Source organism: Aquarana catesbeiana, linkage group LG01 (assembly GCF_042186555.1).
Source record: "Aquarana catesbeiana isolate 2022-GZ linkage group LG01, ASM4218655v1, whole genome shotgun sequence".
Classification (NCBI taxonomy): Eukaryota; Metazoa; Chordata; class Amphibia; order Anura; family Ranidae; genus Aquarana; species Aquarana catesbeiana.
Genome location: NC_133324.1, coordinates 416,611,005 through 416,634,370, shown reverse-complemented (window position 1 = coordinate 416,634,370; position 23,366 = coordinate 416,611,005).

The following is a 23,366-nucleotide window of genomic DNA, read 5'->3' as shown; positions in this document are numbered from 1 at the left end:
TGGATGGAATTGTCATCTACTGAATTTGTCATCTACTTAGTGATTTCAAGTGGTTGTTAACCTCAGTCATGAAATCTGAGCAAAGCACATATATCTGTAGTGTTTACTTCTCTCTCCAAAACTCTAAGTGTGATTTCTCTCTGGTGCTTTGTTCCTCTGTTATCAGCATCAGTGACTTCTGAGAAGTTTTCCCGACACAGGAGATAAAATTTGTGTTGAGGAGAGAACTCAGCATGCAGCATGTCTATTTACAACACAGTTCTTCTATCGTGTGAAAGGGATGTGTTCCTTTCCTCCAATCAGCTCTCACACAATGTAACTTCAGCCTCTCCGCCCACTCCTCTGTGATGCTAACAAATGGAGAAGGATTTTAGCATGTTTCTACCCTTTTAAAGGGGTGTAAGGAAGAGAGGGCTGCAGATAAACTAATAAAACCAATGTAGGAGGATTTATTTAATCTCTGTGTATCATCTGAGGCTATTCACTTCACTGGGTATATGTAAGGGTTTACATTCACTTTAAATTGTTGTTGTTTTTTTTTATTTTCTTTGTAAATATGTCAGAAACCATGAATCAACCAAGACAGAAGTACAGTTAATCACACGTGTTTAATAATAATTAAAAGGTAAACAGAGTAAGCGTAGTTAATACATAGCCAGAGTTCAGCAACCAGATCGGGTAGTCAGCCAATGCCAATGTCAGAGGGCCAGAGATCAACATAGTAGTACAGCAAGCAGGAACAGGAGCCAGAAGGGACGTCAGCCGAGCAAGTCTTCAACAGGAACACAGGAGAAGTCTCAGAGATGTGACCAAAGGCAAAGGCAGAGATGAAGTGAGCTGGAAGGCTTTAAGTAGGCAGGACTGACGAGCAGATCATCAACAGCTGAGTCACTGTGGAGAGAAAGGTGCTGGAAATTAGCCGACAACTGAGTGGCCAACTCAGAGAAGTAAGGGCTGAGCCCAGCCCTGACAGTACCCCCTCCTCAACGACCCCTCCCCCTCAGAGGACCACCAGGCTTGAGAGGAAAACATCTATGGAAATCACAGAGGACAGGGGTGTGTACGTCCGAGGATGCTCAAGAGCATTCCCCCAGACCGTACCCCTTCCAATGCACCAGGTACTGTATGTGCCCACAGAACATACGGGAGTCAACAATGGATTGTACTTCATACTCCTCATGATTCTCAACCTGTATAGGGTGAGGACATGACATTGAGGTGGTAAAGCGATTGCAGACCAAAGGATTCAATAAGGAGACATGAAACACATTAGAGATGCGCATACTAGGAGAAAGGTCCAACGCGTAAGCCACTGGGTTAATCCTGCAAAGGCTACGGAAAAACCCAATAAACTGAGGCGCGAACTTCAAAGAAGGAACACAAATTCGAAGGTTGCAAGATGACAGCCAGACTCTGTCCCCAACCTGGTAGGAAGGCGCAGGCAGGCGTCTGTGGTCAGCATGGAGTCTGTACCTATCGTTAGCATGTCGCAAAGCCTCCTGGACTTGTGTCCAAGTGGAACGAAGACCACAGAGATACTCCTCTAACGCAGGGATACTCTGCAGAACAAACGAGGCAAGCAACATGGAAGGTTGGAAACCATAGTTCGCCATAAACGGGGACAAAACGGGAAGCTGAATTCAAGGAACTATTGTGAGCAAACTCCCCCCACGGTAAGAGGTCTGACTAGTTGTTATGATGGTCAGAAATATAGCAACATAGGAATTGCTCCAAGGATTGATTGGCTCATTCTGCGCCCTAATAGACTGTGGGTGATACGCAGAGGAGAAAGCAAGCTGAATACCCAACTGTGCACAAAAGGCTTGCCAGAACCGGGACACAAACTAAGCAGAAGATCTCCCGAGCAAAAATAGAAGCCAGTTCCTTAGAAATAGGCAACTTCTTGAGTGGAATACAATGCAACCTTTTTGAGAACTGGTCAACCACCATAAGGATAAATGTGTTGCCCTGGGAGTTGGCTAACTCCACAATGAAATCCATAGACAGGTGGGTCTAGGGCCTCTCTCCAATGGGTATGGGTTGTAGGAGGCCCACTGGAAGGTGTCGATAAAGTCTTACTCTGAGCCCACACGGAACAGGCAGCTACGAAGGCGGTTACATCAGCACGTAGACTAGGCCACCAGAATTGTTGGGAAATGGCCCAAAAGAGTTGATTATTTCCAGGGTGGCCAGCAGCCTTGGGAGAATGGTAAGTCTGGAGCATGGCAGTACGGAGACTCTCGGGAAAAAAGTAGCGGTCACAAGGTTTCTCAGGAGGAGAATCGACCTGAGCAGCAAGAATTTTGTCACCCAAAGGAGAAGTAAGACTGGTGCGAACCGTAGCAAGAAAACCATCAGGAGGAATCACAGGAACCGGAACCGACTCCATCTTGGAAGTGGAGAAAATTGTCGTGACAAGGCGTACCAATCTTGTAATTGCACTCTGCCGATGACAATTTCTTGGAAAAGTAGCCACACGGATGCATAACGCACTCAGAGTTAGGACGTTGAGACAGAAGGGCACCAACTCCAGTCTCAGAAGCATCAACTTCTAGGATAAAAGGCTATGTAGGATCAGGATGTGCCAACACAGGAGCAGAAACAAAGGCAACCTTGAGACTCTCAAAGGCCTTAATGGACTCCAGAGACCAACTCTGTGGGTTGCCGTCTTTCCTGGTCATATCAGTCAGGGGCTTGACCAGAGACGAGAAGTTACGAATAAACGTCCGATAATAGTTGGCAAAGCCAAGAAAACACTGCAGAGGATGTAAACCCACAGGTCAAGGCCACTGTAGGACCACTGAAAGTTTCTCTGGGTCCATCAAAAAACCAACAGTGGAAATGACATTTCACCTATTCACAATGGAATTCGCACTTTTCCAATTTACAGTAGAGATTGTTATCTCGTAGTCTCTGAAGCACACGACAGACATCTGTGTGGTGGAGCTCCAGGGACCTGGAAAATATGAGGATATCGTTGAGAAAAACCTCCACACATAACTGCAACAAATCTTAGAGGACATCATTAATGAACTCCTGGAAAACTGCCGGAGCATTACAAAGGCCAGAAGGCATTACGAGATTCTCATAATGACCTGATCTGGTATTAAACACAGTTTTCCACTTGTCGACCTCCTTAATCCTGATGAAATTGTATGCCCCTCTCAAATCAAGCTTCATGAAAACCGTTGCTCCCTTGAGGCGGTTAAATAACTCCGTAATCAACGGAATGGGATAGGCATTCTTAATTGTGAAATGATTAAGACCCCTATAATTGATACAAGGTCTCAGTTCACCACTCCTCTTCTTCACAAAAAAAGAGACCAGCACCAGCAGGAGACAAGGATTTGTGGATGAAACCACGAGAAAGTGCGTCTGCAACATACTCCTCCATGGCCTTATCCTCCAAGACCGACAAAGGGTAAACCCGGCCACGAGGGGGTATGGCACCAGGTTGAAGGTCAATTGCGCAATCATACGACCGGTGTGGAGGCAAAGTACCGGCTTGACCTCTGTCAAAGACATTGCTAAAATCGCGGTACTCCTCCGGCAGGGAGGAGAGAGAAGAGGTGCACAGGACCTTGCCTACCTTTTGGAAGCATCTCTCACTGCACTGTGGCGACGAGGACAGAACTTCAGCACGGAGCCAATAAAAAGAAGGGTTGTGCCTTAACCACAACCATAACCAAGGATAACCAATAACTAGCGGAAACTTAGGTGAGGAAATAACTTGGAATTGGATTATCTCATGGTGAAGGGCCCCTACGGCCATGGACAATGGAACAATCTCATGAGTCACATGGGCAGGCTGTAGAGGTCTCCCATCAACAGCCTCAATGGCAAGTGGAGTGCTACGCAGCTGCAGTGGAATCGAGTGCTTTGATACGAAGGCAGCATCAATGAACAGGCCTGCAGCCCCAGAGTCAATTAGAGCCTGTATCTTAACGGATGACTCAGCCCAAGACAGGGTAACCGAAACCAGGGGCTTACCTTTCTGGGAAACTGGAGACGAAACAACGCCACCTAAGGTCTGTCCGTGACAGGACCTCAAGGTTCGGGCGTTCCCTGGACGAGTAGGACAAGACTTCAAAAAGTGACCAGCCTGGCCACAATAAAGGAACAATCTCTCCCTCCTCCTAAGGGTTCTCTCATCCGCAGAGAGATGCGTGAAGCCCAAGTGCATGGGTTCATCTTCACAGACCAACTCGGTACCAGGAGGCATGGGAGGTGTCACGGATCGTCCCACACTCCGCTTGAGTGCTTCCGCCAGTATACCACTTCCTCCCAGTCTGGATATAGATATCAGATATTCCAACCGCTCATAAGCACAAAACAAGACGGGACTTGTTTCACTGCTAACATGGACTGTTTTATTTGAACCAAAATTACAAGTCTTTATATACCGTTAGAGGAGGTTCCCCCCTCCTGCTCATATTACTCTAACAATACAACTGTAACCTAATTAACATGAGCTAGTTTACTAAATCATTTACCCAGACTAGGTGACTCAGAGATATGACCTTTAGAACACAGACTTGTGGTCACCGAGCTTTACACAGTAGTATAAACACAATACCAGGAGCTAATTACAACAATACAAACAGCAATGAGTTGAATACTCTTAGAAGCTGTGGTAAGCCAGACTAGACTCATTTACATTAAACACATTATAGTAGACATCAGACAGGTGAGTGGAGTTGATGATATTAGCATCTCCTCACAATATGAGTCCCAACAGTATGACTCAGTCACTATTGCTAATATGGCAAATACATGGTCCCCAGAGTCTGTGTGTCCTGAGGGACAAGGACCCAAAGCCAAAGTAACAACACCTCAAGGGTACCCCAAATGCCAGGGCCCATAATCTCTAGGCAAGAGGCTGACATTCAGTCCCCTCCAAAAGCCTCTGCCCCAGGTGAGTCTGTCACAGGAGGCAAGGGTGGGACTGCAAAGCTCAGAGACAAATGTACAGGAGGCTTGCGCCAGGGCTCCCTAAAAGAGAGTCTTTCTCTGAGTCTGGAGTCAATGAGGATGGCAAATGTGATCAACCTCTCCAGCTCAGTGGGTATATCTCAGGCTTCTATCTCATCCTTGATGTTATCCATGAGACCATGAGAGAAGGCAACCACGAGGGCCTCATTGTTCCAAGCAACCTCTGCTGCCAGAGTACAGAATTCAATGGCGTAATCAGCAACAGTTCTCCCACTCTGTTTGATGGACATGAGGCTCTTGGCAGCAGAAGCGGCGCATGCTGGAACGTCAAATACCCTTTTAGAGGAAGCCACAAATTCTGGGTAACTCAGGACCATGAGTTTTTGCGTCTCCCATAGAGGGTTTACTCAGACCAAGGCTCTCTCAGAAGCAAAGATATCATGAAACCTACTTTGCTTCTGTCCGTGGGAAATGCCTGGGGCATCACCTCAAAGTATATCTCAACCTGGTTGAGAAACCCTCTGCATTGAACTGGATCACCCCCAAATCGCTGGGGAAGAGGAGCAGAACCAGACATGCCTCCTATAGAGATAATACTCGAGGCGGGTGCCTGTACAGAGACTGGAGCAGCAGCAGGGACAGCCTGCAACACAGGTTGTACTGGAGCAGCCATAGTGGAAGATTCCAGGTTAGCCGTGCGACTCAGGAGCGTTTGTAACACCAAGGCAAACTGATCCATGGTCATCCAATCTGGAAAAAATATTACCAACAAGTGGACTGACTGTATTTTCTGAATTCATGGACTTCGCCTATTGTCAGAAACCATGAATCAACCGAGGCAGAAGTACAGTTAATCACACTTGTTAAATAATAATAAACGTAGTAAGCGTAGTCAATACATAGCCAGAGTTCAGTAACCAGTAGTCAGCCAATGTCAATGTCAGAGAGCCAGAGATCAACATAGTAGTACAGCAAGCAGGATCAGGAGCCAGCCGAGCAAGCCGAGCAAGTCTTCAACAGGAATGCAGGAGAAGTCTCAGAGATGTGACCAAAGGCGAAGGCAGAGATGAAGTGAGCTGGACGGCTTTAAGTAGGCAGGACTGACGAGCAGATCATCAACAGCTGAGTCACTGTGGAGAGAAAGGAGCTGGCAATTAGCTAACAGCTGAGCGGCCAGCTCAGAGAAGGAAGGGCTGAGCCCAGCCCTGACAAAATATCAGTTTTGCTGCAGTAGATTGTATACATTGTACAACAACATTGCCACATAGACAGGTTAAGGACAGCCTCCAGCCATGTTAATTCAAGTTGTCATTTTGCCCACAATAAAACACACATTTTTTTGTAAATTTTGCTGTAGTAGGTTGTATATATCACACCGATGGATAGAGCACACTGAAGCTCCCAGAATTTTTTGAATATTTGCTTTGGTACATGTTACTCAGGCAGTGTGAGGGTTCCCATTGACTTCAATAAGGTTTGCATTGGCACCGAAACTTTAGTCATTCTAGCCTAACCTACCCCTAATCAAACTCAGGTATGTTCAGCTCATCACTACTCTCCACCCTACTCAATATTTCTTTGCAATATTTCATCTCCACTATTTAGAAACTGTAATAGCTCCATAGACAGATCTGTCCATTTATGGTTTCTGTTGACAATATCAACACCATCAAGCCATTTCACTGCAAAATTTAGTGATTGATTCAAGTCAATGAAGTCATTAAGTCAAAGAGGATTTTTATAAAAGCATTTATTACAGATCCATCAATTCATAAATCTGTAGTATGAAGACATGTACAATGTATTTTCTATATTCTTTTGTTACATTGTGTTAAATAAAGATATAAAATATACTAGGAATTTCCAGGTACTATGTAGAAGTATTACACTTTATTTTATGTTAGAACATAAAAACACAAAAAAGTGGCAGCAGAAAAAGATTGTATATACTTGAGAATAAGCTGAGTTTTTCAGCACATTTTTTTGTGCTGAAAGTGCTCCCCTTGGCTTATACTCGAGTCACTGCCATCTGCCTACCTGATCAGCCCGTGTGTGATGCTCAGACGGCAGCCGACCAGTGTACAAAAGCCGCGCCTCCTCCTCATCCTCGTCCGTGATAGGGGAACACTCAGTTTCCCAGCAGTGAGTCAGTGTTCAGTGTTCTCCCTATCATGGACATCCTCTCGTCCTCATCCCATAGACGAGGGTGAGAGGATGTCCGTGATATGTGTAACACTGAACAATGACTGCTGAGAAACTGAGTGTTCAGCCTATCATGGATGAGGATGAGGAGGAGGCATGGCTTTTGTACACTGGAATGGCCACCGAACTGCATGACACGGGCTGATCAGGTAGGCAGATCGGCACAGGGAAGGGCTGCAATGGACACAGGGAAGGGCTGCAATGGACACAGGGGAGGCCTGCAATGGACACAGGGGAGGCCTGCAATGGACACAGGGGAGGCCTGCAATGGACACAGGGGAGGCCTGCAATGGACACAGGGGAGGCCTGCAATGGACACAGGGGAGGCCTGCAATGGACACAGGGGAGGCCTGCAATGGACACAGGGGAGGCCTGCAATGGACACAGGGGAGGCCTGCAATGGACACAGGGGAGGCCTGCAATGGACACATGGGAGGCCTGCAATGGACACAGGGGAGGCCTGCAATGGACACAGGGGAGGCCTGCAATGGACACAGGGGAGGCAGGCAGTGGACACAGGGAAGGCATGCAATGGACACAGGGAAGGCATGCAATGGACACAGGGAGGTATGCAATGGACACAGGGAGGCTGCAATGGACACAGGGAAGGCATTAAATGGACACAGGGATGCTGCAATGGACACAGTGAGACTCCAATGGACACAGGGAGGATGCAATGGACACAGTGAGGCTGCAATGGACACAGGGAAGGTATGCAATGGACACAGGGAGGTATGCAATGGACACAGGGAGGTATGCAATGGACACAGGGAGGTATGCAATGGACACAGGGAGGTATGCAATGGACACAGGGAGTCTGCAATGGACACAGGGAGGCATGCAGCTGCAGATGGGCATTGTTGACCCTCTTTTACACTTACAGTAGCTGCTGCATTTCTCACCCTCGGCTTATACTCGAGTCAATAAGCTTTCCCAGTTTTTGTGGTAAATTAGGTGCCTTATATTCGGGATGGCTTATGCTCGAGTATATACGGTAGTCTATCAGTCTGCCCATTTTTTTTTCTTTTTTTGGGGGGGTTTCTTAACTTTACTGTCTGAGTATAGATCTATATTTGTTCCATACATGTTTGAAGCCATTTACTGTTGACTGTCTCACTACCTCTGCTGTAAGTTTATTCTAAGCATCAACTACCCTTTCAGTAAAATAATACTTTCTAGGATTAGTTTTGAACTTTCCTCTGGTTAGTTTGAGGTCATGTCCCCATATTCCTGATTGTGGTTCCATTTTGAAAAATCTGCCCTCCTGAACCTTATTCACCCCTTGATGTATTTAAAGGTTTCAGTCATGTCTTGCCTTTTCCTTCTTTCCTCCAGACTGTAGTTCTTAAGTTCCTGAAGTCGCTCTTGATATGTTTTATCCCCCAGATCTTTCAATATTTTTGTCACCCGTCTCTGGACTCGTTTTATGTTATCAATATCTTTCTATAAGTGAGGTCTCCAGAGCTGGACACAGTATTCTAAATGAGGTCTCACTAAAGATCTATATAGGGGAATCAGAAGCTCCTTCCTCCTGCTGGTGATCCCTCTAGTAATGCATTCTAAAATTCTATATGCTTTTCTTACTGCCTGGTCACACTGTTTGCTCATTTTGCAATCATTTTGAAATAAGTACCTTCAAATCTTTTTTTTTTCCTTTGTAGTGCTGGCTAACACTGTATCCCCAATGTTGTACTCTCTCAGGGCATTCATTTCCCCTAGGTGCATTATTTTACATTTAGAAACATTGAACTGCAGCCTCCACTGCTCTTTAACATTATTGAAATAATCATACATCATAAAAACCTCTCTTTAAAAAAACATTCATAGATCTTCAGTTTTGCTGTTGATCTGTCACCTCTATTCCAAAAGTCCAGCAGGCATGTTGTACATGTGGTTTTATAGTTTGAACTTGCACAGTTCTGCTGTTTCTTATTATCCCATAAGAGTTCAAGACTGACTATGCACCTGCCCAGCATAGCCAGTGAATCTCTTTGTCTATTTAAGAGCTGGACTTATTCCCTCTGGCATTTAGAGTTACTAAAACTGGTGCACACAGAATCTGGTGCAGTTGTTCATAGTAACCATTCAGCTTCTAACTTCAGCTTGTTCAATTAAACTTTGACAATAAAACCTGAAAGCTGATTGGTTACTATGCATAGCTGCACCATATTCTGTGTGCACCAGTTTTATTAAATATTCCCCAGTGTTCCTAATGCCAGGTCCCCCAGTGGCTTTATAGTACCAAGAAGCTTCCTAGTGTTCTAGTGCAATAGATTCCCAGTGTTCCCCAGTGTCCCCCAGTGGAGAATATTCTTAGTGCTCCCAGTGCTTCCTAAGGCCCCATTCACACCTGAGCGTTTTGTAGCTTGAAGCCTGAAGCTACAATATTCTGGAGGGGAAAAAAATCAATTATTCTCTATGCAGATGGTTCACATCTCCACTCCAAGCCAGAAGCTCCAAAATGCCTGAAGCTCAAACAAGTTCTGAAACTTTTTTTTTTTAGGCAGATTTGGGCGTTTTTCCGCTTTTTACATTGGTGACCTTTTGACCTGTACAAAATCGCGGCAAAATCGTAGCAAAAACATGGTAAGACAGCGGCAAAAATTTCTAGTGTCCTACAATATTTCCTAGTGAAGAAGATTCCTAGTGACCCCCAGTGTTTCTTGAATTTCCAAGAAGATTTTGTGTGACTGACTTTCTGAGAGATGGTGACTTATGACTTCACAAGCATTGCCCAGTACCTTTCAGTGTGATTGCCATACCCCCAGTGTTCCCAGTGCCTCCCAGCTAACTCTCAGTGTATCCCTGCTTGCAACCTGTATCCTTGCATGTTTTGTATCTATTGTGCATTCCAGTGTACCTGTATCTCTGTTCCCCTTGTATACCTCTACCAGCTTTCAGCCTCCCGACACCTTTGTATTCTACTGTGTATCTCAGCCTGTCTTTCATTATCAGCACCTGTGGAAGTTTTGCTTCCATGTTTCATTGCGTAATTCTAGTCTGTTACCTGCTCAGTATCCCCATGCACTACTGCCTAGATACGTGCAATTAGTTTCGGTCCGAATGTAAAGTCAGATGAATTTTTGGTTAAATAGTAAAAAATTTTGTTGAAATTCGTTGAAATTTGTTTTGTTTATTCATTTTCTAATGAACCCCAAATTTTCAGAACAATTCAAGTTTGGATTAGTCGAAAAATTGATTAAAACTGATTAAAATTCTGTGTGAAGATTAGCTACTTGTTAAGCAGTGGGCCAGGAAGACGGCTGTCATGTTCTTAATAACCAGTGACTCATCAGTTGTCAACTGAAATGTAAACAAAAGAATTCTGGCAATAGAAGAGTCAGAAAAAAACAGCGTGGGGCCCCCCCAATCCATAGGAGGCCCTTCGGGTCTGGTATGGATTCTAAGGGGAACCCCAAGCCAAAATAAAAAAACGGCATGGGGCCCACCAAATCCATACCAGACCCTTATCTGAGCATGCAGCCTGGCAGGAAGGGGGGGGGGGGGCGAGTGAGAGGCCCCCCTCCTGAAACATACCAGGCCACATGCCCTAACCAGAGCTATCTGTTCTGTGTCTAGCTACATGCAAACAGCTGCTAATTGAATGCCCTTGTGATTCCAGCCACAAGAATATGCTGATTCTTGCCGCTGGAATCCTGTGGCCACAGCTACGTGGCCATGTGAAAGTGGCCTTAGACTTCTCTTCCCTTGTATTTAAAGGCCACCAGAAGGAGGTTGCATCGTATGTTAACTCTTTTCTGTCCTGGAGGCACCACTATATACACATACATTGTTCAATTTAACAGTGCAGTTATCCCAACACATTACATTACAACATGAACAAAAACAATTTTAAGCACCTGCCTACACTGGTATGCTTCCACATACATCCAACGTCAATAGTTACCAATCAAGCAAGCATCAGCTGAAATGTTCAGTCCTTCAGAGGTTTGGAGAAAATGAATCATGTCCTTAACATGTGAGGACAGACTGGTGACATGTGATCCTAAATGATCATCTAACAACTGCCATGTTCTGCTAAGACCCATCCCTCACTTCCAGCAGTCCATGTCCACAGACAATTGGTTTTTCAAGGGATTTTTTATAGTCTTATGGATCCAAACATCTAAATAGCCAAACTTGTGTTCACAACAAACATTGAGTTCATGCCTACATAAGGTTACAGTAGGTCTCTGCACATAAGCACAGTGTATTATGACACTAGCCAAGGATTTGTGTACAAAGTCTGGATGATACCTTTTGGTGGCTGACTTAAGTTATTGAAGATTCACTCTGACATTTACCGTATTTATCGGTGTATAACACGCACTTTTTTCCCCTTAAAACCAGGGGAAAAATCGCAGGTGCGTGTTATACGCCGATCCCCTGCGATCCCGACCTGTCACATTTTCAAAATCGCAGACCGCGATTTGAAAATGGCGCCGCCGGCGCCGAAAAACACAGAGCCGGTCCTCGGCTCTTCCCGGCGGCTCTCGTTCATTTTCGGCTCCACTCGTAGTCCCGAGCGGAGCTATCCGAACCTACTCGGCTAGGTTCGGATAGCTCCGCTCGGGACTACGAGTGGAGCCGAAAGTGAACGACAGCCGCTGGAAAGAGCCGAGGACCGGCTCTGTGTATTTCGGCGCCGGCGGCGCCATTTTCAAATCGCGATCGGCGATTTTGAAGCCCAGAATGGCTGGGATCACTGGGGAAGTCTGCACTGGGGAAGGCTGCACTGGGGAAGGCTGCACTGGGGAAGGCTGCACTGACAAGGCTGCACTGGGGAAGGCTGCACTGGGGAAGGCTGCACTGGGGAAGGCTGCACTGACAAGGCTGCACTGACATGGCTGCACTGGGGAAGGCTGCACTGGGGAAGGCTGCACTGGGGAAGTCTGCACTGGGGAAGTCTGCACTGGGGAAGTCTGCACTGACAAGGCTGCACTGGGGAAGTCTGCACTGACAAGGCTGCACTGGGGAAGTCTGCACTGACAAGGCTGCACTGGGGAAGTCTGCACTGACAAGGCTGCACTGGGGAAGTCTGCACTGACAAGGCTGCACTGGGGAAGGCTGCACTGGGGAAGGCTGCAATGATGGGCGTTTAAATGTAAGTTTTTTTTCCCTTCAACTTCCCTCCTAAAAGTTTTTTTTTTCCTTAAAATTCCCTCCTAAATTGGGGTGCGTGTTATACGCCGGTGTGTGTTATACGCCGATAAATACGGTACTTTATATTTGTTTTCAGTCAGTTGACAGTAATGACGGCCTACAAATTTCAGTATAGGTGTTCGAATGAAACACTTTTTGAAATATCACAGGTTAATTTCTTCAGCTACCTAGCATATAGTTTAAATCATCATTTTCTTTTTCTTTGAATGCAGTTTATTATTCCATCCTGAGATATTTCTGTAGCACAAAACTATCTTTAAAGTGACCATGTTGCCTGTATAAAGAGTCTAATATTATACCTTTACTAAAAAAGAATAAGTAAAAAGCCTACCTTTCGGCAAGAAATGTTGCTATTTTGAAGAGCTCTGAATTCTGTTGCATACCTCCCAACTTTTTGAGATGGGAATGAGGGACACCTATCAGCAAAAGGCATAGGACACACCCCTTGTCACGCCCCCTTAAAGAAGAATTGTAAAAAAAAAACCCACAAGATTGGTTAATCCGGCAAGTACTTATTTACCACTACTATTCCTTTATATTGGCTTTTGGAATTTACAAATGCAGCAATTTAGAAATCAGATGAAAGGTTTAGTGCTGGAAAACACTTTTTGATAGATAAAAAGTGCATTTTATATACATCTATATAGATCAGACCAAAATGAGGGACAAAATGAGGGAGAAAGAGGGACAGAGTGACATTGCTCCAAATCAGGGACAGTCCTTCAAAATCAGGGACACTTGGGAGCTATGCTGTTGCCATCAATCACTTCTGATTGTGTTGGATAGCATGATCCCCACTAGCAGATGTGATATCTGCTGTTGGATTCGGTAGTTTCTCCCTCCAACCCCTACATCACTACTGTATCCCATAGAAACATAAGGGTCAGGGGTAGGAACCACAGTGACCAGCAGGGGACATGCCAACATCTTTTTATAAAGAGCAAAGTTTTAACACATCAAGTATTTATTGTTTTACAGGGTGGTAGTCTTTTCTACCTTTTAGGCCACTTTCACACTGAGGCACTTTACAGGCATTTTAGCGCAAAAAATAGCTCCTCTCCTGTCACTCCAGCGTGAAAGCCCGAGTGCTTTCACACTGGAACGGTGCACTTGCAGGACACTAGAAAAAGTCCTTCAAGCAGCATCTTTGGGGAAGTTTAGGAGCGCTGTAACCAGCGCTCTTAAACCTCTCTGCCTATTGCAATGAATGGGCATCGCTTCGGCAGCAGCGCTACATGGATGATATTAACCCCTTCTTCAGGCGCTAGCAGGGGTTAAAAGTGCCCCACTAGTGGCCAAAATGCGCCACTAAAACGACGGTAAAGCGCCACCAAAATTAGTGGCGCTTTACCGCATGCGCTTTCACCGCCCCACTGTGAAAGTAGCTTAGGTGAAAGAGTCACCAAACGTCATCCAATTAGTATGATTTTGATACATTAGATGCAGAAGTAATTCTGTTTGAACCAAAAAAAAAGGCCAACAACTTTAAAGTCAATTTCACTGGGCTAATTAAAAAAAATAATTAGTAAGTCTTCCCATAGATAAACTCTGCAAAATTAGACAATGATCAGTTTTTTTTAAAATATATATGCAAATGACACCCCCTGGAGGGGCTTCATTAGGTACAAAGTCTACTGACCAAGTTGAATATAATAGCATGGTGGCTTTCTATCACTTTGTAATAGATCAGAGACGAAGCAAATGTAAATGTAAATTCACTTATGTATGTGAGGGTAAATATAGTTTTCCTTGAACCTTCTGTTACATTTTGTTATTTAACAAATATATCACAGCCTTTGTAAAACACTATTATATTTTTCCTTTAAAAAATATTTTTTTTTTGCACTAAATAAAAAAAGTTTTATTAAAACTTCAGTGGTCAGTTTTGTTGGAAATTGAGCTAAATATTCTTCCTCAGGTCCCAACAAATCAGTAGTATTGATTTTAGAGAACATTCTGGCTGAACTGCATCACATCATTCAAAGGCTTCTGTGTTCCAATTGAGTTTACTAATGAGAAGGAAAAGCAATACCTTTACTGATCAGATTTCAGTGTTTGTGTGTGCTGTTCTCTATATCCATATAATGCCTCTCATTTATACTGCATGTGCAGCAATTGTAGTAACTATACAACATGCAGACCCATTACAATTATACTTCTAATTTTGGAACACTTCAACTTTGCTTCTTGAAATAAAACTTCCTCTGAAAGATTTTCATACCTAGAAAGATTTTATTATGATACAAACAATAGTTGCCAGCCAATCTTATTATGTATGAAGTAGAATCAAAAAATGATTGCATGGGTAGCCATTGTAACATCTAATATCTAATATAAAATGAGATCTAATATAAAATGTAAAATCTGTCCATTGAGCTGGGATTCCAGTCCTGCTACAGGTCATTGTAATTGTGATCTATTGCTTCCTTATAATAGCAACCAATGGTTTCCTATCATAAGTGATCTAGTGCTGGAGACATGTAAACAAAGGTGGATCAGACACCCTTTAAAAAAAATTTAAGTAAACAAAAAAAAGTTAGATGTGAAGTAAGAAAAATAAATTATTATATAAATTATGAAGAAACGTCTCCCATTCCTTACATGATCTAAATGCCATTTATTCTTACAATGTAAGAATAAAATACTTGTGTACGCATGGGCAATGTCATTTAGAATGTTTGAGAACATAAACCTAATTAAATCTCACAGGCTACTATATGCAAAAATGCCAAATCTGCCATTTTCGTCCAAAAAAAAAACAAAACAGCAAGGGGGTTGTCAGGTCATCTGACACCAGGTGACAGATGCACTCCATAGGAGTCGAAAGTGCACTGCTAAGATAGTGGACCCTAGGACTGACTGCTGCGGATAGTACTCAGGGATGTTCAGGAAGCAGGACTACTGGATCACTAACACAGATCCCAGTGGGAGCTAGAGCATAGATTCCCCAGGGCGTGGAGTCTAAGAGCCAGCAGATGTTCACCAGAGCCTCTAGTGGTGAGGATGGACTGCGCTGCAGTCTGGTTCCAGGTCGCGGCCCCCAGGGTCTCACAGCTCACGCTCACCGTAGACTTACAGGAGAAGGAAGCAGCGGGCTGGAACGACAAGGATAGTAAAGTGATAAGACAGAGGTCAGGGCGACTAGCAGACAGGAACAACAGAGTACACGCCAAAGGTTCATAATCACAGGAAAACAGGGATAGTCTGGGACACGCCAAAAGGTCAGGGTCACGAGCAGACAGGAATAGTCAAGAACACGCCAAGGTTGGTAACAGAGATAAACGAAGAGCACATGGCAAGCAGGAAACAGGAACCCAAACACACAATGAATACACAATGGTTGATCAGCACTGCTTGCTTGCAGTGCACAGGTTTCCAGGCCTGGGGTGGAGCCATGTTTAGAGGAGAGGTTATAAAAACAGCCAGGTGAGAGTGGCTGGCCTCTTAGTCTGAACACATGAGGAGAGGTAAGCTGACAGAGAAAGATTACTGCATAACCATGACAGGGGTTATAGTACAGAGAGCCTTATTTATTGCTCAATAAGAGGCATAATCATGCAGCAATTTTTTAGGCTTCCTTACCTTTCAACAAGCTAAATTCAATAAGACAGTAATAGTCATAAAAAAGCTGGACACCAGAGAGGACATACTGTAAATTAGATGCAAAGAAATCATTGGATGTATAAAGAATACAGATAAAACAGAAAAAAAAGGCGTTTGGTATGAATTATGTAATAACAAAATTAAAGGTATTCCTAATATATTATATGATACCCAATAATATTCCACCTCTTTGATGTTAGATGAAATACAACAATGTGCCTAATGCACCTAACGTTATTATCTAATAAATGCCTTCACACTATGTAAAACACTATGCCGTATATAAATGAATCCAAAAAAAAATAAAAAATTCCATTGGCATAAAATAAACAATACTGAACAATAGACTAGCTCTAAAGTAGGAATAGCAAATAGTCCATGTGTAATAATCATTAGAAATCCTAAACAATAAGAAGTGTCAATCTATATATTGAAGCATAACACTAGGAAAATTGTTGCCAGGAGGAACTCCCAATCACCACTGGATCCACCGTGCAGAGTAATGTGGTAGTATCTACCTCATAAATTAGTGGTAAGTGCCTGTTCTACACATCAGGTGCAGTATGCTCTTACCAGATGGCTGCGGCTGACAAGGCAGCCTACACACAGTTATTAGTCACGTGCAATTCGTTTAGTTCCAAATTTTCGAATATCCAAATCTTTGAATTTCCGAATCTTCGAATTTCAGAAATATGAAATTTCGGAAATTCAAAACTTCAGAAATTTGAAATTTCAGAAATTTAAAATTCGGAAATTGGAAATTCGGAAATTCGAAAATTCTAATTCGGAAAATTTGAAGTTTTGGAAATTCTGAATTTCGGAAATTCGAAATGTCGGAAATTCAGAAATTCGAAAATTCAAAATTAGGAAATTCGAAATTTCGGAAATTTGAAAATTCAAAAATTCAGAAATATGAAAATCCGAAGATAATCTGAAAATTCAAAAGAATGAAAATCCAAAAATTCGAAAAAATGAAAATTTGAAATAATAATTAACTAATAATAACTATTAAGTTATAGGTATTGGAATTTCCTTTCAAATTTGGCTGTTAGTGAATGTAACGAATACGAATTTATCCAAAGTTATGAATTATCTGCTATAACGAAAGCAGTATCTAAACTAATGGAACGTAATGATCTAATAATAATAAATAACAATGATAATAATACAACCTTTTTATTATTATTATTATTATTTAATATTAATTTGTTCCATTCCATTTGTTTAGATGCAGCATTTGTTATTTAGGATAATTCGTAACTTCAGATAAATTTGTATTCATTACGTTCACAAACAGCCAAATTTGAAAGAAAATTCCAATACCTATAATTTAATAGTTAGTTATTATTAGTTCATTAGTTATTTTGTTAGTTATTATTTCAAATTTTACTGATTTTCTTTCTTTTTTTCAGATTTTCGAATTTTCAGATTTTCGAATTTTTGAATTTCCGAATTTTCGAATTCTGAAAATTCAAAAATTCGGTAATTCTAAAATTCGGAAATTCGACATTCGGAAATTTGAAAATTTGGAAATTCAGAAATTCAAAATTTGAAAATTTGAAAATTTGAAAATTCGAAATTCGAAAATTCGAAAAATTGGAATTTGGAAACTCGGAAATTAGAAAATCCAAATTTTCGGATTTCCGAATTTTCAAATTTCAGTATTTTCGAATTTTCGAATTTCCGAAAAAAGCAAAAAAAGAATGAAATGAAAATGAAAACGAACATTTTTTTTGTCAGTGCACATGTCTAACAGTTATAGTGGTGATCCCTCTGTGGTGGTTCTTTCTCTTCACTCTCCTCCTCCGATTTTTCCACTATGGATCCTATGGGAACTGTTTCTTATGCCACAGTGTATGAAATAAGACAAATCCAGAGAAGGATCATGGTGCAACACAATTATTAAAACAGGTGTTTAAAATCCAAAATAATAAAAAATGACTCACATTTTGTGGTTGTCTGTGAGATACCAACACATACAGCCCAGCTAATATCTTGTACAGCAGTCCATCCTTGTGGCCACCGGGTCGCCCTGTGTTCCAATAGTAGAGGCTGGTGAGTAGTCAGGTATGGCAAGACAGCTATATAAAGAATACCAACAAACAATAATGACATGTAACAGGTGTAAGGGCCATTCCCTAAATCGAAACTGCTCAATGTGACCTACTCTAGGGAAAATCTACAATACACAAAAATAAACAGACATAAGTCAAAATCATGATTTGACCCTCACAGTACCAAACTCCTTAAAGAGGAAGTAAAACTTCCATATATTGTTTGTACCTATAGGTAAGCCTATAATAACGCTTACCTATAGGTACTGTAAATATCTCCTAAACGTGCGCTGTTTGGAGATATTTACTGTATATGAAGCTGATTACATTATCGGCGCATGCACTCTGAAGGAATGGGGACCCATACTGTTTTTCAGAAGCCTGTGCCGTGACCGGTGGCTCCTACGTGCATGCACGGCAATGATGTCATGCTGCTCCGGCCAGTCACACAGCCAGGGTCCAAGATCCAGAAGGAAGACGGGCAAAGATGGAAGCGGCCTCCAGCAGGGACGACAAGGGCTTCTTTTGCAGGTAAATTTAACATAATGTGCCAGTATGCGATGCATACTGGCACATTATGAGTATAATATTTCACGATAAGGTAATATAATGATGGCTGCTGCCCACCCCAACTAGATCCCACAGGTGTGGGATCAGTGAGCATGTGGTAAGGTAAGAAGGGGGTGAAATTGGCGCTGCCTATTCTTAATGTGTATTGCAAAAAATGTAAATACATTTAATGAAAATAAATTAATTAAAATGGATAAATTGTGTACTGTCTCTTTAAATTTCAAAACACACCTATGAGTAGGTATAAAGTGCACAAATAAATATTGTTAGCTGCAAACATCAATCACTAACAAAAATAATGTGCATAACTGTTAAAGTGCTCAATGTGCTAATTGTGCAAAGAAATATGTCCATATGGTAAAAAAAGTGTTCAAGATAGAACCAAAAAATCTCCACAAAAAAAATCTAAAATTCATAAATTCACATAGGTAATCGCATTCAAAAAGTGAAAGTTAGGTGAAAGTTAGGTGAAATTCCACACGTGCTCCCCCTTCAGGTCCACACTCACCAGAAAGATGTACCCCTGCAGGGGTAAAAAGCATCACAATAGAATCAGCTCTTAGTCCAGTGTTCTTCTCCTCCTCATTGGTGGTAAAACCAGTCAGTGGGTACACTCACATGGAAATGGGTAAAGAGAAAGGCATCTCATTGTGTAAGTCTGTAAAACTAGATTTATTGAAAAGAAATGTAATAAATTTAATAAAAAAGCACGGTCAATAGTGCAGCGGGATCATATACAGCTGCACAGCAATGTGTCTGGGGCGCCTTGTGTCCCACAGACTTCAATCTCTAAAACCGGAAGTGACATAGTGACGCTGTAAGTTACGCCCTACGCGTTTCATCAGGCAGACATCATCAGGAGCGGTGTCATCTTCTTACACCTCACGTCCTTTATGCCAAGCAGTTGCCCGGCAATGATACACATTGATGGCCATATTTGGATCAAGCCTATTACGCCAGAGCATATCACTCAGCAGCAGTAATCATTAAAGGCAAACACCTGAGCGAAGCCTGTCCTCACAGTGGTTCCTATATATAGCCCTATAGTGGTCAGATAAAAGGTAAATAAAATCCAGAACCATGTTGGGCAAACCATGTCGCCTTGTAGTTTTTAATGAACTACCATGGCACTTTGGAGTGCTATGGTAGTTCATTTTCTCTTCCTGTCAGATTGTATATGCTTACTTGTGTGGGATGTATGGGCACACAGATACCCTGGCAGATCTGCAGGAGACCTGCATGGCACCAGTAATCTGCTGATCACTGTGCAATGCTTTAGAGGTTCCAGAAACAAAAAGTAATAAATGCACATTTTTTATCTGCAAAAAAATGTGCAATTATTACTTTTTGTTAAACGGTGAACTTATCCTTTAACCACTTGTCTGTGGCAGGGCAGCTCTATTGTGCGAATTGCCATACCAGTACAGCACTTTGGATAATAGCTATAGCAGGCACGCGTGCCCGTGGTGCGTCGTCGGGGCCGATGCACGTGGCCGGCAGACATGATGTCCGCCGCTCCACAGAGAGCCAGAACAGGGATCTGCCAGTGTAAACAAAGCAGATCCCTGTTCTATCAGGGGAGTACAGTGTGATTATCTGTTCCTAGTGATCAGGAGCAGTAATCTCTCTGTACCCCCAGTCAGTCCACTCCCCCCACAGTTAGAAACACTACCCTAGGACACACTTAACCCCTTGATCGCCCCCTAGTGTTGACCCCTTCCCTGCCACTGTCATTTACACAGTGGTCAGTGGATATTTTTAGCTATGAGCTATTAGAATGGAATCTTTCACTGGTCCCAAAAAAGTGTCAAAAGTGTCTGATCTGTCTGCCTTAATGTCGCAGTCCTGCTAAAAGTTGCTGATCACCGCCATTACTAGGAAAAAAAAAAATAATAATAAAAATCCAATAGATCTATCCCCTATTTTGTAGACGCTATAACTTTTGCGCAACCCAATCTATATGCGCTTATTGGGATTTTTTTTATCAAAAATATGTAGCAGAAAACATATTGGCCCAAATTGATGAAAACATTTATTTTTTGGATATGTGTTATAACAAAAAGTTAAAAATATTTTTTTTCAAAATTGTTGGTGTTTTTTTGTTTATAGCGCAAAAAATAAAAACTGCAGAGGTGATCAAATACCACCAAAAGAAAGCTCTATTTGTGGTAAAAAAAGGACATCAATTTTACTTAGGTACAGCGTCACACAACCGTACAATTGTCGGTTAAATTAATGCAGTGTCGTATTGCAAAAAATGGCCTGATCATTAAGGGTGTAAATCCTTCTGGGCTGAAGCGGTTGAATAATATTTAACAAATTCAAATAAGTATTATTACTTGTATTTGTTTTATTATTTAAAATATCAGATTTTTTTTTGTTTTCCAAATTTCCCCTGTAGTAAGAAACAGTTGGCTGATTCAATTTCAGGATCAGCATTTTTACCTGTTGCTTGTCAATGTTGTTACTGTCCATCATTTATACACTTAACGATTTCTTTATATCTAATTTGTGTCTTTTACGGTTTCCCACTTTATATGTGTGTTAATGAATTGTTAAATTTAGCTTGACAAAAGGCTGGGATGCCTGAAATGTTGCTGTATGCTTATGCCTCTTAATGAGCAATAAATAACACTCTTTGTGTTGCATTCCCCTCGTCATTTTGTTTTGCTAAGAAGATAGAAAGTAAAATGTAAAAAGAGGCATAGTTCTTTACCATTAAAAAAAAAAAATCTATGTATTTTCAACTAAAAGGTTACCTTATTTTGCTTTCAGCCCTCTCCAAATTTCCAAATTCCTTTTTATTTGCTGTTGTGATCCATCCTCCTGTTAGAGGATGGCTACAATCAATTTCCATAGTTCCACTATATGTAGGAGCTTAGTAACCCACTCTTGCTGACTCCCTAGTTGCAGGGCCAGATTAAGAGCATCATGGGCCTGGTGCTGAGGATTTCGGTGGGCCTTTTTATGGAAACAAAATGAAAATGCAAACAATTTTTCGCTAAAACGAATTAAATAAACTCTCACCAGTAATACCAGCTGTGCAGCCTCTGAGCAGCAGCAACACCACCAATACCACCTGCTATGCGATCTCTCACCAGCAGCAACATAGGGAGACCACATTTCCAAACTGTCATTCAGAGACAACCCCCTCTTCCCAAAAAAAGATGAGGGTGGGGGATGTAGTCTCGGGGTTGGCAGGGAAATCGGTGGTGGAGGTGATTTGTCAGGCAAATGGCTGGTGTTAGTACTTAAAATCAATCATCCTGACACCATGCTTGATATGGTGTCAGGATGATCAAATTCCATTATTTCAGTTACCACATTGTAATATATAGTGAAATAGTTCAACTCACCATCATGCAGAATCAGTGGGACCTGAGCTTGTCACTTGCCACCAGATGCAGCTTGTCACTTGCCACCCATAGCCTGCCACCAGATGTAGAGTATCACTTTCCACAGTTGCCTGCCGCTAGATGCAGCATGTCACTTGCCACCAGCAGCCTGCCACCAGATACAGTGTGCCACTTGCAACCAGATACAGTGTGCCACTTGCTACCCACAGCCTGCCAAAAGGTACAATGTGCCAATTGCCACCAGCAGCCTGCCACCAGATACAGTGTGCCACTTGCCAACAGTAGCCTTTCACCAGATACAGTGTGCCACTTGCTACCGACAGCCTGTCACCAGATACAGTGTGCCACTTGCCACCAGCAGCCTGCCACTAGATACAGTGTGCCACTTGCCACCAGATACATTGTGCCACTTGCCACCAGATACAGTGTGCCACTTGCCACCAGCAGCCTGCCACCAGATACAGTGTGTCACTTGCCACCAGCAGCCTGCCACCAGATACAGTGTGCCACTTGCCACCAGCTCCCTGCCACCAGATACAGTGTGCCACTTGCCACCAGCAGCCTGCCACCAGATACAGTGTGCCACTTGCCAACCACAGCCTACCACCAGATACAGTGTGTCACTTACCACCAGCAGCCTTCCACCAGATAGTGTGCCACTTGCCACCAGCAGCTAGCCGCCAGATACAGTGTGCCACTTGTCACCAGCAGCCTGCCACCAGATACAGTGTGCCACTTGCCAACCACAGCCTACCACCAGATACAGTGTGCCACTTGCCACTGGCAGCCTGCCACCAGATACAGTGTGCCACTTGCCACCAGCAGCCTGCCACCAGATACAGTGTGCCACTTGCCAACCACAGCCTACCACCAGATACAGTGTGCCACTTGCCAACCACAGCCTGCCACCAGATACAGTGTGCCACTTGCCACTAGCAGCCTGCCACCAGATACAGTGTGCCACTTGCCACTCGCAGCCTGTCACCAGATACAGTGTGCAACTTGCCACTAGCAGCCTGCCACCAGATACAGTGTGCCACTTGCCACTGACAGCCTGTCACCAGATACAGCGTGTCACTTGCCACTGACAGCCCGTCACCAGATACAGCGTGTCACTTGCCACCAGCAGCCTGCCACCAGATACAGTGTGCCACTTGCCACCAGCAGCCTGCCACCAGATACAGTGTGCTACTTGCCACCAGCAGCCTGCCACCAGATACAGTGTGCCACTTGCCACTAGCAGCCTGCCACCAGATACAGTGTGCCACTTGTCACCTGCAGCCTATCACCAGATACAGTGTGCCACTTGCCACTAGCAGCCTGCCACCAGATACAGTGTGTCACTTGCCACCAGATACAGTGTGCCACTTGCCACTAGCAGCCTGCCACCAGATACAGTGTGCCACATGTCACCTGCAGCCTGTCACCAGATACAGTGTGCCACTTGCCACTAGCAGCCTGTCACCAGATACAGTGTGCCACTTGC